Raw genomic sequence first — 13914 nt, 5'->3', positions numbered from 1 at the left:
GGAGTTGTTTTGCAATGAGTTTTTCATGCACTTAAATGTTGCACCTATTGATAACTTGCCTGTTTAAAGACTATGTGTTTCATACAAATAGCTATGTGCAAAGAATGGGTAGATTAATCACTTCAGATACCGAACTGCCATCTAAAATAGTTTGGAATTCTAACAGCATAAGAATAAAAAAATAAAGATTTGTGGTAAGATACGAGTACTTACATTCTGATGCTTTTTATGGTTTCAACAATTTTGAAGGAGAAGGATCTATATAAAGATCTGTAAGTTAGAGATTGTAAGAAATGCCACTCAAGATAGACATATGATATTACAATAAATGATAGTGCAAGATAACTAAGATTTAAAAAAGAAACTAGTAAGGTCAAATACATACACAAACAAAATAAAGCCTGTATTTATTGAGAGCCAAGAAACAGTTCAGAAATAGAAGGAACATCCCCGGGGAAGCATATGGACTTCACTCTATATGTTCTACAGGGAATATGCTTATTCAGTCAGGCATACGGCAGAACTTTCTCCATATTAATATAGGGACGGGGTAAGAGTGACGCCTATCACATAAATTAACCATGTTATAGCAAGTTTTCATTATATGCTCTTTGATTTTAGGCCCATAGATTTATCCTATAAAGTATCCAAGCTCATTTAATTAGAATGTCCAATGTCAAACTTCCCATTCACCAAATGGCATTTGCCCTCCAAGTTACAGAATTTACAAATGGCTTGATTTATTTCTAAGTGTCTTAGTTTCAGTACCATCATTCTCTAGCCTGGAATTAATTACTTAAACACATTTGCATTGAGATGGTACTTTTTCTATCAGGCACCGAGGTACATTCCTTGGCTCTGATTAAGTCTTCTCTATGTGGGAATGAATGTTGTCATAATTGCAGTGGACAGGGTGAGTTCACCACGAGTCATGTTCTCAGAGGCTGTGGGCGTTTTGCTTTAGGAGGCAATAACAAGAACTTTTCTGTGTGGACTTGGACACAGTCCATGATTTGAACTACTTTAAATTCTGTCAGTAGAGGTCACAGTATTGTTTATGATTTTTTTTTTTAAATAAAAAAGGATATGTATGGATGGGAAGGAGTAATGTGTAAGGAAATGTTCTCTGGTCAAACCAGTAACCTACCCACTGAATGTGACACAAGAGTAGATCACTTTTTTAACACATCCATCTCTATATGAGAAAATGTAGTAATCATTATTGTTTTGATTTTTAGCTTAAAAATGAGCAATTAACAATTAAAAATAATACATTTCAAATTTCAAAATTGCTATGGTTTCAATGTTTGTGTCCCCCCAAAAGCCGTATGTTGAAATCCTAACCCCCACTGTGAGGGTATGAGGAGGTGGGCCTCGGGGAAGTGAGTAGATCATGAAAGCAGAGCCTTCATGAATGGAATTAGTGCCCTTGTAAAAGAGACCTGAGGAAGCTTGTTTGCCCTTCCATCATGTGAGGGCACAGTAAGAAGGCACTATCCATGAGTCAGAAAATGGGCCCTCATCAGACACTGAATCTGTGGGTGCCTTGATCCTGGACCTCTCAGCCTCCGGAACGGTGAGAAATAAATTTCTTTTATTTATAGGCTACCCAGCTTATGGTATTTTGTTACAACAGCCCAAATGAACTAAGACAACAATGTTATTTAAATACATGAATATATTTCATGTATGAACTAATATTTTCACTCACCATCAAAAATATCAAATATCACAGGCTGGTGTGCGTGCAGCAGTGTTTACAGCTAATTGATCACAAGCAGTTATAGATTTCTTTGTTCCTTTTCCACTCCCACTGCTTTACTTGGCTAGCCTAAAAAACAAAAAAAAAGATGCCACAGTTTCTACTTTGCTTCACTGTTTTAAATTTAAAAACAAACACAAACTCCAAGTGCTAACATAAAATGATAGAATTGAACCATCTCATGTTCTGTTTCTTTTGGTTTACAATCTCTATGATATTATTGCTTATTTCTAATTTACTCTTTATTCTTAGGAATATGCAGTACCACAGTAATTAGAGACAAAAGTGGTGCCTAAACCAGCTCTCACAATTGTGAACCATTACAAAATTAATATCCAAACAAATACATGTGTCTCAATCCTCATGTTTTAGGGGCTGACTATGTGCCTGGGAATTCTCGAAGCTGACTACCATTTAGACTGCAATGTTTATTAAAGGATAAGTAATAACACTGTGCTAAATTGAAGCTCTTAATATATTATTACTAGGCAACCAAAACCACAGCTTTTGTTTAGACCTTAAACCTGCTCTGTCCAATATAATAGCCATTAGCTACATGTAGCTACTGAGCACTTACAGTGTAGCTAGTTCAAATTTAAATATGCTGTGAGTGGAAAATACACATCAGATTTCAAACTCTAAGCATTAAAAATTAGGTAAAATATTTTATTAATAATTTTTATATTGATTGCATGTTAAAATGACAATGTCTTGGATATGTTGGGTTAAATTAAGTATATTATTAAAATTAATTTCACTTATTCCTTTTTTAATGTGGCTATTGGGAAATGTTTGTTATTAAATTTTTTATTAATACATAGTAGATGTACATATCTTGAGGGTACACGTGATAATTTAATAATTCATATAATTCACATAATTTGTAAAGATAAAATTCATGTAATTGAGATATCCATTACCTTAAACATTTGTCTTTTCTTCCTGCTAAAAGCTTTCTAATTATCCTCTTTTAGCTATTTTGAAATATACAATAGATTATTGTACACTATAGTCACTCTACTGATCTGTCAAATACTAGGTCTTATTTCTTCTATCAAACTGCATATTTGTACACACACATTAATCAATCTCTCTTTGCCTCCCTCTCCTCAACCCTTTCTGGCTTCTGGTAAACATCAATCTACTCTCTATCTTCATGAAATCCATTTTTAAAGCTCACAAATATGAGAGAACATGCAAATTTTCTCTTTCTGCGCTTGGCTTACCATAGTGACCTCCAGTTCCATCCATGTTTCTTTAAATGACAGGATCTTGGCTATGTGTGGTGGCTCACACCTGTAATCCCAGCACTTTGGGAAGCTGAAGCAGGTGGATTGCTTGAGTCCAGGAGTTTGAGAGCAGCATGGGAAACATGGTGAAAACCTGTCACCAAAAAAATACAAAAATTAGTTGGGTGTGGTGGCTCATGTCTCTGGTCCCAGCTACTTGGGAGGCTGAGGTGGGAGGATTGCTTGAGCCAAGGAGGCAGAGGTTGCAGTGAGCCGAGATTGCACCACTGCACTCCAGCCTGGGCGACAGAGTGAGACCCTGTCCAATAAATAAATAAATAAATGACAGGATCTTATTCTTTTTAACTGAATGGTATTCCATTGTGTATATACCACATTTTCTTCATCCATTTATTCATTGATGGGCACTTAGGTTGATTCCATGTTTTGACTATTGTGAATAGTGTTATAATAAATATGGAAGTGCATACCTCTCTTTGACATATTGATTCCCTTCTTTTTAGATACATACGTGGTAGTGGAACTGCTGGACTACTGGATCATATGGCAGTTCCATTTTCAGTTTTGTTTGTTTGTCTGTTTGTTTTTGAGACAAGATGTTGCTCTGTCGCCCAGGCTGGAGTGCAGTGGCCTGATCTCGGCTCACTGCAACCTCTGCCTCCCAGATTCAAGTGATTCTCCTGCCTCAGCCTCCTGAGTAGCTGGAATTACAGGCGTGCGCCACCATGCTTGGTTAATTTTTGTATTTTTAGTAGAGACGGCGTTTCACCATGTTGGCCAGGCTGGTCTCAAACTCCTGACCTCAAGTGATCCACCTCCCTTGACCTCACAAAGTGCTGGAATTACATGCGTAAGCCACCATGCCTGGCCTCCATTTTTAGGTTTATTTAAGGAACCTCCATACAGTTTTCCACAGTGACTGTATTAATTTACACTTCCACCAATGGTGTACAAGGGTTCCCTTTTATCTACATCCTCACCAGCATCCATTCATTATTTGTCTTTTTTATAAAAGCCATTTTAACTGGAGTGAGATGATATTTCATTGTAGTTTTCACTTGCATTTCTCTGATGATTGGTGATACTGAGCATTTTTTTTTATATATCCGTTGGCCATTTGTATGTCTTCTTTTGAGTAATGCTTATCCAGATCTTTGCTCATTTTTAAAATCAGGGTTTGTTTGTTTGTTTGTTGCTATTGAATTCTTTGAGCTCCTTATATATTCTGGTCATCAGTCCCTTGTCAGATGGATAATTTGCAAATATTATATCCCATTCCACGGTTGTCCCTTCATTTTATTGTTTCCTTTGTTGTACAGGAGCTTTTTAGTTTGATGTAATACCATTTGTCTGTTTTTTTGTTTTTGTTGCCTGTGCATTTTAGGTCTTACACAAAAATTTTTTTTACCCAGACCAATGTTCTGGAAAACATTTCCTCAACGTTTTCTTCTAGTAGTTTCATAGTTTCAGGCCTTAGATGTAAGTCTTTAATCCATTTTGATTTGATTTTTGCATATGGTGAAAGATAGGGGTCTAGTTTCATTCTTCTAGATATGGTTATCCAGTTTTCTCAGCACTATTTATTGAAGAGACTGTCCTTTCCCCAATAAGTGTTCTTGGCACCAATAAAAAATCAGTTGGCTATAAATGTGTGGATTTATATCTGGGTACTTTACTCTGTTCCCTTGGTCTATGTGTCTGTTTTTATGCCAGTACCATGCTGATTTGATTACTATAACTTTGTAGTATATTTTGAAGTCAGGCAGTGTGATGCCTCCAGCTTTGGTCTTTTTGCTCAGGATTGCTTTGGTTATTTGGGATAATTTGTGGTTCCATAGAAATGTTAAGATTTGGGGCCAGACACAGTGGCTCACACCTGTAATCCCAATATTTTGGGAGGCCAAGGCAGGTGGATCACCTGAGGTCAGGAGTTTGAGACCAGCCTGGCCAACATGGTGAAACCTCATCTCTACTAAAAATACAAAAATTAGTTGGGGGTGGTGGCAGGTGCCTGTAATCCCAGCTACTCGGGAGGCTGAGGCAGGAGAATCACTTGAGCCTGGAAGCCAAGATCGCGCCATGGCACTCCAGGCTGGGCGACAGAGTGAGACTGTCTCAAAAAAACAAAAAGAAAAGAAAAGAAATGTTAAGATTATTATTTTTATTTCTGTGAAGAATGTTATTGATATTTTTATAGGGGTTACATTGAATTTGTAAACTGCTTTGGGAAGTATTGTCGTTTTAACAATATTAATTCTTCCAACCCATGAACATGGACTATCTTTCCACTTCGTGTGTGTGTGTTCTTCAATTTCTTTCATCAGTGTATTGTAGTTTTCCTTGCATAGATCTTTCACTTCTTTGGTTAAATTGATTCCTGGGTTTTTAAAATATTATTTGTAGCTATTATAAATGGATTGTTTTCTTGATTTCTTTTTCAGATTGTTTGCTGCCAGCATATAGAAATACTGATTTTTGTATGTTGATTTTTTTTTCTACTGCAACTTTACTGAATTATTTATCAGTTCAAACACTTTTTTGGTGGCATCTTAAGATTGTCTACGTATGAGATCATGTTGTCTGTGAACAAAACTAACTTCACTTCTTCCTTTCCAACCTGAATGCATTTCATTTCTTTCTCATGCCTAATTGCTGTGCCCAGGACCTCCAGTGCTATGTTTAATAAGAGTGGTGAGAGTTGGTATCCTTGCCTCATTCCAGATCCTAGAGAAAAGGTTTTTATTTTTTCCACTCATTATATTAGCTGCAGATTTGCCATACGTGGCCTTAATTATTTTGAAGTATTTTCCTTCTATACCTAGTTTGTTGATGGTTTTTATGATAAAAAGACATTGAATTTTGTTGAATTTTTTTCATTATCTCTTGAAATGATCATATGGTTTTTGTTCTTGGTTCTGCTAATGTGATGTATAATGTTTATTGATTCGCATATGTTGAACCATCATCCTTCCATTCCTAGCATGAATCACACTTGATCATGATAAGTGATCTTTTTTAATGTGTTGTTGAATTCAGTTTGCTAGTATTTTGTTGAGGATTTTTATATCTATGTTCATCAGTGATGTTGGCCTATAGTTTTCTTTTTTTATTGTTGTGTTCTTACCTGGTTTTGGTATCAGGTAATTCTGGCCTCATTGAGTGAGTTTGGAAGTGTTCCCTCCTTCTCCATGTTTTTGAACAGTTTGAGTAGAATTGGTGTTAGTTCTTTTTTAAATGTTTGATAGAATTCAACAGTGTAGCCATCAGGCTCTGGGGTTTTCTCTGATGGGAGACTTTTTATTACAGCTTTAATCTCATTACTCATTATTGGTTTATTAAGTTTTCTATTTCTTCATGGTTTAATATTGGTAGGTTGTACATGTCCAGGAATTTATCAATTTCTTCTAGATTTCCTAACTTGTTGGCATATAGTTGCTCATAATAGGATTTAATGATTCCTTTTATTTTTGTGATCTCAGTTGTTATGTCTCCTTTTTTGTTTCTGATTTTATTTATTTGGGTCTTCCCTCTTTTTCTGCTAGGTAGTTTAGCTAAAGGTTTGTTTATTTGGTTTATCTTTTCAAAAACCAACTTTTCATTTTGTGAATCTCTTATTTTTTTAGTCCCTCTGTCATTTCTTTCTGCTCTGATCTTTATTCTTTCTTTTCTGCTATTGATTTTGGGTTTCATTTGTTCTTGCTTTTCTAGTTCCTTGAGATGCATTGTTAGGTAGTTTGTTTGAAGTATTTCTACTTTTTTGATATAGGCATTTATTGCTAACATCTTCTCTCTTAGTACTGCTTTTGCTATATCCCAGTACTGCTTAGTACTACGTTTGTATTTTGATATGCTGTATTTTCATTTTCATTTGTTTCAAACAATTTTTAAATCTCCTTAATTTCTTCATTGACTCATTGGTCATTCAGGAACATGTTGTTTAATTTCCATGTGTTTGTGTGTTTTCTAGGATTCCTCTTGTTAATGATTCCTAATTTTATTCCATTGTAGTCATAAAAGACACTTGATACAATTTCTACTTTTTTGAATTTGTTGAGACTTGTTTTGTGGCCTAAGGTATGGTCTATTTGTAGAATGTTCCATGTGCTCATAAAAAGAATGTGGTATTCTGTAGTGCTTGGGTGAAATATTATTTAAACGTCAGTTAGACCTATTTGGTCTAGTGTGTAGTTTAACTCCGATATTTTTCTGTTGATTTTCTGGCTGGCTGATCTGTCCATTATTGAGAGTGCGGTGTTGAAGTCCCCTACTATTATGGCATTGCAGTCTACCTCTCCCTTTAGAACTATTAATGTTTGCTTTCCATACGTGGGAGCTCCAGTGTTGGGTGCATAGATATTTATAATTGTTATAGCCTCTCAGTGAATTGACCTATTTATCACTATATAGTGACCTTCTTTGTCTCTTCTTACATTCTTTGACTTGGACTCTATTTTATGTAATACAAGTATAGCTACTCCTGCTCTTTTATGTTTTCCACTTACATGGAATATTTTTTTTCCATCCTTTCACTTTCAGTCTGTGTGTCTTTGTAAGTGAAGTGGGTTTTTTATAGGCAACATATAGTTGATCTTGTTTATCCATTCAGCCACTCCATATGTTTTCATTAGAGAATTGATTAACATTCAGTGTTATTATTGATATTACTTATCAATCCCTACCAGACTTACTACTGCCATTTTGTTGCTTGTTTGCTGGTTGTTTTATAACTCCTCTCTTCCATTCTTCCTTTCCTACTGTCTTTTTTTGTGGTTAAGTGACTTTCTCTGATAATATGTTTTAATTTGTCTCTGGATTTTTTGTTTTTTGTTTTTGTTTTTGTTTTTGAGATAGAGTCTTGCTCTGTTGCCCAGGCTAGAGTGCAATGGCACAGTCTAGGCTCACTGCAACCTCCGCCTCCCAAGTTCAAGCTATTCTCCTGCCTCAGTCTCCCAAGTAGCTGGGATTACAGGCACACACCACCACACCTGGCTAATTTTTGTATTTTTAGTAGAGACGGGGTTTCACCATGTTGGTCGGGCTGGTCTCAAACCCTTGACTTCATGATCCATCTGCCTCGGCCTCCCAAAGTTCTGGGATTATAGGCATGAGCCACCATGCCCAGCTTTCTTTTTTTTTTTTTTTTTTTAAGTAACTCTGCTATAGGTTTTAGTATTGTGGTTACCATGAGGGTTACAAAAAACATTTTATAGATATAACAAGTTATTTTAAAGAGATGAAAACTTATCTTAGATCACAAAGAAAAGAACAGAAGCTCACGCCTGTAATCCAAGCACTCTGACAGGCCGGCCGAGGTGAGGTGATCATTTGCAGCCAGGAGTTTTGAGACTACCCTGGTCAACATAGTGGACCCCATCTCTACAAAATATTTTAAAAAAATAGCTGGATGGGGTGGTGCACACTTGTAGTCCTAGCTACTCAGGAGGCTGAGGCAGGAGGATTGCTTGAGCCCAGGAGCTCGAGGCTGCAGTGAACTATGGATCATGCCACTGCACTCCACCCTGGGCAACAGAGCAAGACACTGTCTCTAAAAAAAAAAAAAAAAAAAAAAAAATTTAAAAAACCTCTACAAAATCTCTACATTTTAACTCCATCAGCCCCACATTTTTACCTTAAGTTTTTGCAGTTTACTTATTTTTATATTGCCTATCTCTTAATGGGAAATTTAAAATAACACATCGCTTGCATTATATTTCTATTGGACAGCACAGCCATAGACTGACAAAAGATTTCTTGAGGGAGGAGTATTTTATCACTGAAATTGTTTAGAATTGCCAATGCAGTAAAAAGCAGACTGACTTTAAGTTGGCTTTAATACTGTTTTTAGATTCCCTATAGACAATCACCAAGTTACTGGTTGCACTTGAGGCCTGATGGCCCCATTGCTCCTCCCTTGGTATGCCACTCAATCAAACCAGCCTAGCTCACCTAATGGGAGGATCCTCACCTTACCCACAGACTGTAGCTGGGCACTCAGTTCTCTCATGGGGTCCTTGGCCCCTTTCTCCACTGTCCCTTCAGTTTTCCGGCCATCTTCACTTCCGTTTTTAGGTTTTTTTAACATTGTTTCTGCTCATCTCAATGTTCTATCTGAAATGCTTCAGCATCTTTCTCTTCCAGTTGAAGATTTCTCCCTCAAATCTTTCTCTAAGAATCCAGTCCAGGGATCTCTTCTATTGCCACTCTCTCCCCTGTTTTCTCTCACTTGTTCAGGCAAGCATGGTCTGTGCTATTCATTAAAGTAGACAAATGGTACTTTGTCGTTGCTCAAAAAATATTATTAGTGTGAATATCTCATCTCACCAACCACTAGAGAGTCTCTTAAGTAGCTTGGTTTGAAATTTACATGCCTTTTTCATCTCATTGAGGGTCTAGCACGGTGTTATGACATTTTATATGTTCAATAGATATTTGAATGAATGAATGAATGAATGGCATCACAAGTTAAATTCATTAAGATTAGCTCCTATGTGAGTGACAGATCACTCAAAATAACACAGATTTGCACAAGATAGAAGTTTATTTTTCTGTTATATAAATGTCTTGGTAGGTGGCACAGAGCTCTTTTGGTACTGAAGTGTGTAGGGTGTCTTGGCTCCTATCAGCTTCTGTTTTGCCATTCTTAGGATATGGCTCTCAACCTTATGGTTCAAGAGAGCATCTTACACAATAGCATGAAAAAGAATAAAATAGGAATAAATTTAACAAAAAAGTGCAAGACTTGTACACTGGAAATTACAAAACATCATTGAAAAAAATTAAAGAAGACCTAAATAAGTGGAAAGACAACCTGTATTTATGGATCAGAAGATTTAATATTGTTAAGCTCGCAATACTCCCCAAATTGATCTATAGACTCAACACAATCCCTACCAATGATCAAAATGACTACTTTGCAGAAATTGACAAACTGATCCTAAAATTCATATGGAAATTTAAAGAACTGAGAATAGTCAAAATGATCTTTAAAAAGAACAAAGTTGAGAAACTCAAACTTCCCAATTTCAATATTTACTACAAAGCTAAAGTAATCAAGACAATGTGGTTCAGGCACAAGAATAGACATACAGAAGTCAAAAAAAGATGAATGAGACCTTACTGATGGGGAAAACAACTCAAGTGGCAGTGGATTTCTTATCAGAAACCATTTAGATAAGAAGAAAATGACAAAAAAAAATAATTTCAAGTGCTAAAACAAAAGAACTGTTAACCCAGAATGCTATATCCAGTGAAAATACACTTCAGGAATAAAGGGAACATCAAGACACTTTCAGATAAAGGAAAATTAAGAGAATTTGTCACTAGCAGACCTACCTTAAAAGAATGGCTAAAGGAAGTTCTTGAAAAAAAAAAAAAAAACAGAAACGATAAAAGAATCTCAAAACATCAGCAAGGAATAAAAAATAAGGGGAAGAGTAACAATAAATAAAATAGACTTTTCTTCTCTTGAGCTTTCTATATTTTGTTTGACTTTTGAATCAAAAAAGATAACATTATGTGATGTGGTCCTCAATGTATGTAGAGGAAATATTTCAGGGAATTATAAACAGAGGAGGGTATAAAGACTTGCAGGGAGGTAAGATTTCTATACTTCACTCAAAGTGGTAAAATGTGGACACTAGAAGGCTGTGATAACCGATGGGGGTATAATGTAATGCATAGGGCAACCACTAAAAATCTGTACCAAGAGATAAATTCAAAAATAATATAGAATCTGGGGAAAGAAGTTGGAGATGCTACTGTTATCTAGTGAGTAGAAGCCAGGAATGCTGCTAAACATCCTGCAATACACAGGACAGTCCCCCACAGCAAAGAATTATGTCAACAGTGCTGAGGTTGAGAAACTCTGGCCTAGACCTTATCCGATGCTGAATATGACATTGCTTTTTTTCTCTTGTGTTTTGTATTTATGTTTTCCTCTTACCTTCTCTCTACGTTGTCAGTGATAACTGATTTACTGCAACTATACCACTTTGTTAGTCTTTTTAATCTTTCCAATCTGGTAATTTGAAAAAGGATATCTTACTTTGTTTTATATCTCTTGAAGAGAATAGAATTATTTTTACAGGTGCAGTGGCTCCTGCCTGTAATCCCAGCTATTTGGGAGGCTGAGACTGGAGGATCACTTGAGCCCAGGAGTTGAAGACCAGCCTGGGCAACATAGTGAGACCCCCATCTCTAAAAAATATTTTTTAAATTAGCTAAGCATGGTGGTTTCATTGCTATGCATAGAATATCCAGTTTTCCCAGCATCATTTATTGCAGAGACTGTCTTTTCCCCCAGTGTATGTTCTTGGCACCTTTGTTGAAAAATGAGTTCACTGTAGGTATGTAGATTCATTTCTAGGTTCCCTATTCTGTTCCATTAGTCTATGTGTCTGTGTTTATGCCAGTATCATGCTGTCTTGGTTATGATAGCTCTGTAGGATAATTTGAAGTCAGATAATGTGTTTCCTCCAGTTTTCTTCTTTCTGCTTAGGATAGCTTTGGCTATTCTGGGTCTTTTGTGGCTCCACATAAATTTTAGGATTGTTTTTTCTATTTCTGTGAAGAATGTCATTGGTATTTTGATAGGGATTGCATTGAATCTGTAGATTGCTTTGGGTAGCATGAACATTTAAATAATATTGATTCTTCCAATTTATGAACATGGAATATCTTTCCATTTTTATGGTGTCCTGTTCAATATCTTTCATCAGTATTTTATAGTTTTCATTATAGAGATTTTTCACTTCTTTGGTTAATTCCTAGGTACTTAATTTTATTTGTGGCTATTGTAAATGGGATTACTTTTTAATTTTATTTTTCAGAGTGTTCACTGTTGGCATATAGAAATGCTACTGATTTTTTATGTTGATTTTGTATCCTGAAACTTTACTGAATTATCACTTTTAATAGTCTTTTGATGGAGTCTTTATATTTTTCCAAATATAAGATCGTATTATCTGCAAACAAGGATAATTTGACTTCTTCCTTTCCAATTTGGATGCCCTTTATTTCATTCTCTTGTCTGATTGCTCTAGCTAGGACTTCCAGTACTATGTTGAATAACAGTGGTGACAGTGGGCATCCTTGTCATGTTTCAGATCTTGGAGAAAGACTTTCAATTTTTCCCCACTCAGTATGATACTAGCTGTGGGTCTGTCATATATGGTTTTTATTATGTTGAAGTATGTTCCTTCTATACCCAGTTTTTTTAAGGGTTTTTATCATGAAAGGATGTTGAATTTTATCAAATGCTTTTTTCAGCATCAATTGAAATGATCATATGGTTTTTGTCCTTCATTCTGTTGATATGATGTAGCACATTGATTGATTTGTGTATGTTGAACAAGTCTTGCATTGTGATTAATCCCACTTGGTCATGATGAATGACCTTTTTAATGTATTGTTGAATTTGGTTTATTAGTATTTTACTGAGAATTTTGGCATCAATATTCATCAGGGTTACAATTTTGTTACTTGTTATTGATTGTATGTGTCTAGGAATTTGTCCATTTCTTTCTTTTTTTTGAGACAGGGTCTTACTCTATTGTTCAGGCTGGAGTGCAGTGGTGCAATCACAGCTCACTGCAGCCTCAACCTACCCAGGCTTCAGGTGATCCTCCCACCTCAGCCTCCTGAGTATCTGGGACTACAGGCTCATGACACCACACCTGATTAATTTTTGTATTTTTTGTAGAGATGGGGTCTCACTATATTGCCCAGACTGGTCTCAAACTCCTGGGCTCAAGTGGCCTTTCAAAGTGCTGGGATTACAGGTGCAAGCCACCACACCTGGTCGAAATTTATTGGTTTCTTCTAGATTTTCCAGTATATTCGCATATAGTTCCTCATAGTAGCCACTAATGATCTTTTGAATTTCTGTGGTATCAGTTATAATGTTTCCTTCAGCTCTGATTTTGATTATTTGGATTGTCTCTCTTTTTTTCTTTGTCTGGCTAAAGGTTTTTTTTTTTTAACTTTTCAAAACACCAACTTTTTGTTACATTGATCTTTTGTATTGTTTTCTTCATTTCAATATCATTTATTTCTGCTCTGATCTTTATTATTTCTTTTCTTCTACTAATTTTGGGGTTGGTTTGCTCTTGCTATTCTAGTTCTATAAGATGTATTGTTAGGTTGTTTATTTGAAGCTTTTCTTCTTTTTTGATGTAGGCACTTACAACTGTAAACTTCCCTCTTAGTCACTGTATCACATAGGTTTTGGTATGTTTTGTTTCCATTACGTGTTTCAACAAATTTTTCAATTTCCTTCTTAATTTTTTCATTGATCCACTGGTCATTCAGGAGTATATTGTTTAACTTCCATGTGTTTGTATAGTTTCCAAAATTTCTCTGTTATTGATTTGTAGTTTTATTCCACTGTGGTCAGAGAAGATGCTTGATATTATTTCAATTGTTTGAATGTTTTAAGACTTGTTTTGTGACCTAGCATATGGTCTATCCTTGAGAATGATTCCTTTGCTGAGGAAAAGAATGCATATTCTGTAGTTGTTGAATAAAATGCTCTCTAAATATCTATTAGATCCATTTGGTCTATAGCGTAGATTGAATCTGATGTTTCTTTGTTGATTTTCTGTCTGGAAGTCTCTAGCTATTATTGTATTGGGGTTGATCTCTCTTTTTAGCTCTAAAAATATTTGCTTTATACACCTGGGTGCTCCAGTGTTGAGTGCATATATATTTAAAATTGTTATATCCTCTTGCTGAATTGATCCCTTTATGATTGTATAGTGACCTTCTCTTATAGTTTTTATCTTGATATCTATTTTGTCTGATATAAGTATAGCTACTCCTGCTCTTTTTTGGTTTCCATTGGCATGCAATATCTTTTTCCATTCCTTTATTTTCAGTCTGTGTGTATTTTTATAGGTGAAATGT

This window comes from Nomascus leucogenys, chromosome X (genome assembly GCF_006542625.1).
Source record: "Nomascus leucogenys isolate Asia chromosome X, Asia_NLE_v1, whole genome shotgun sequence".
NCBI lineage: Eukaryota > Metazoa > Chordata > Mammalia > Primates > Hylobatidae > Nomascus > Nomascus leucogenys.
This window is presented reverse-complemented; position numbering follows the sequence as displayed.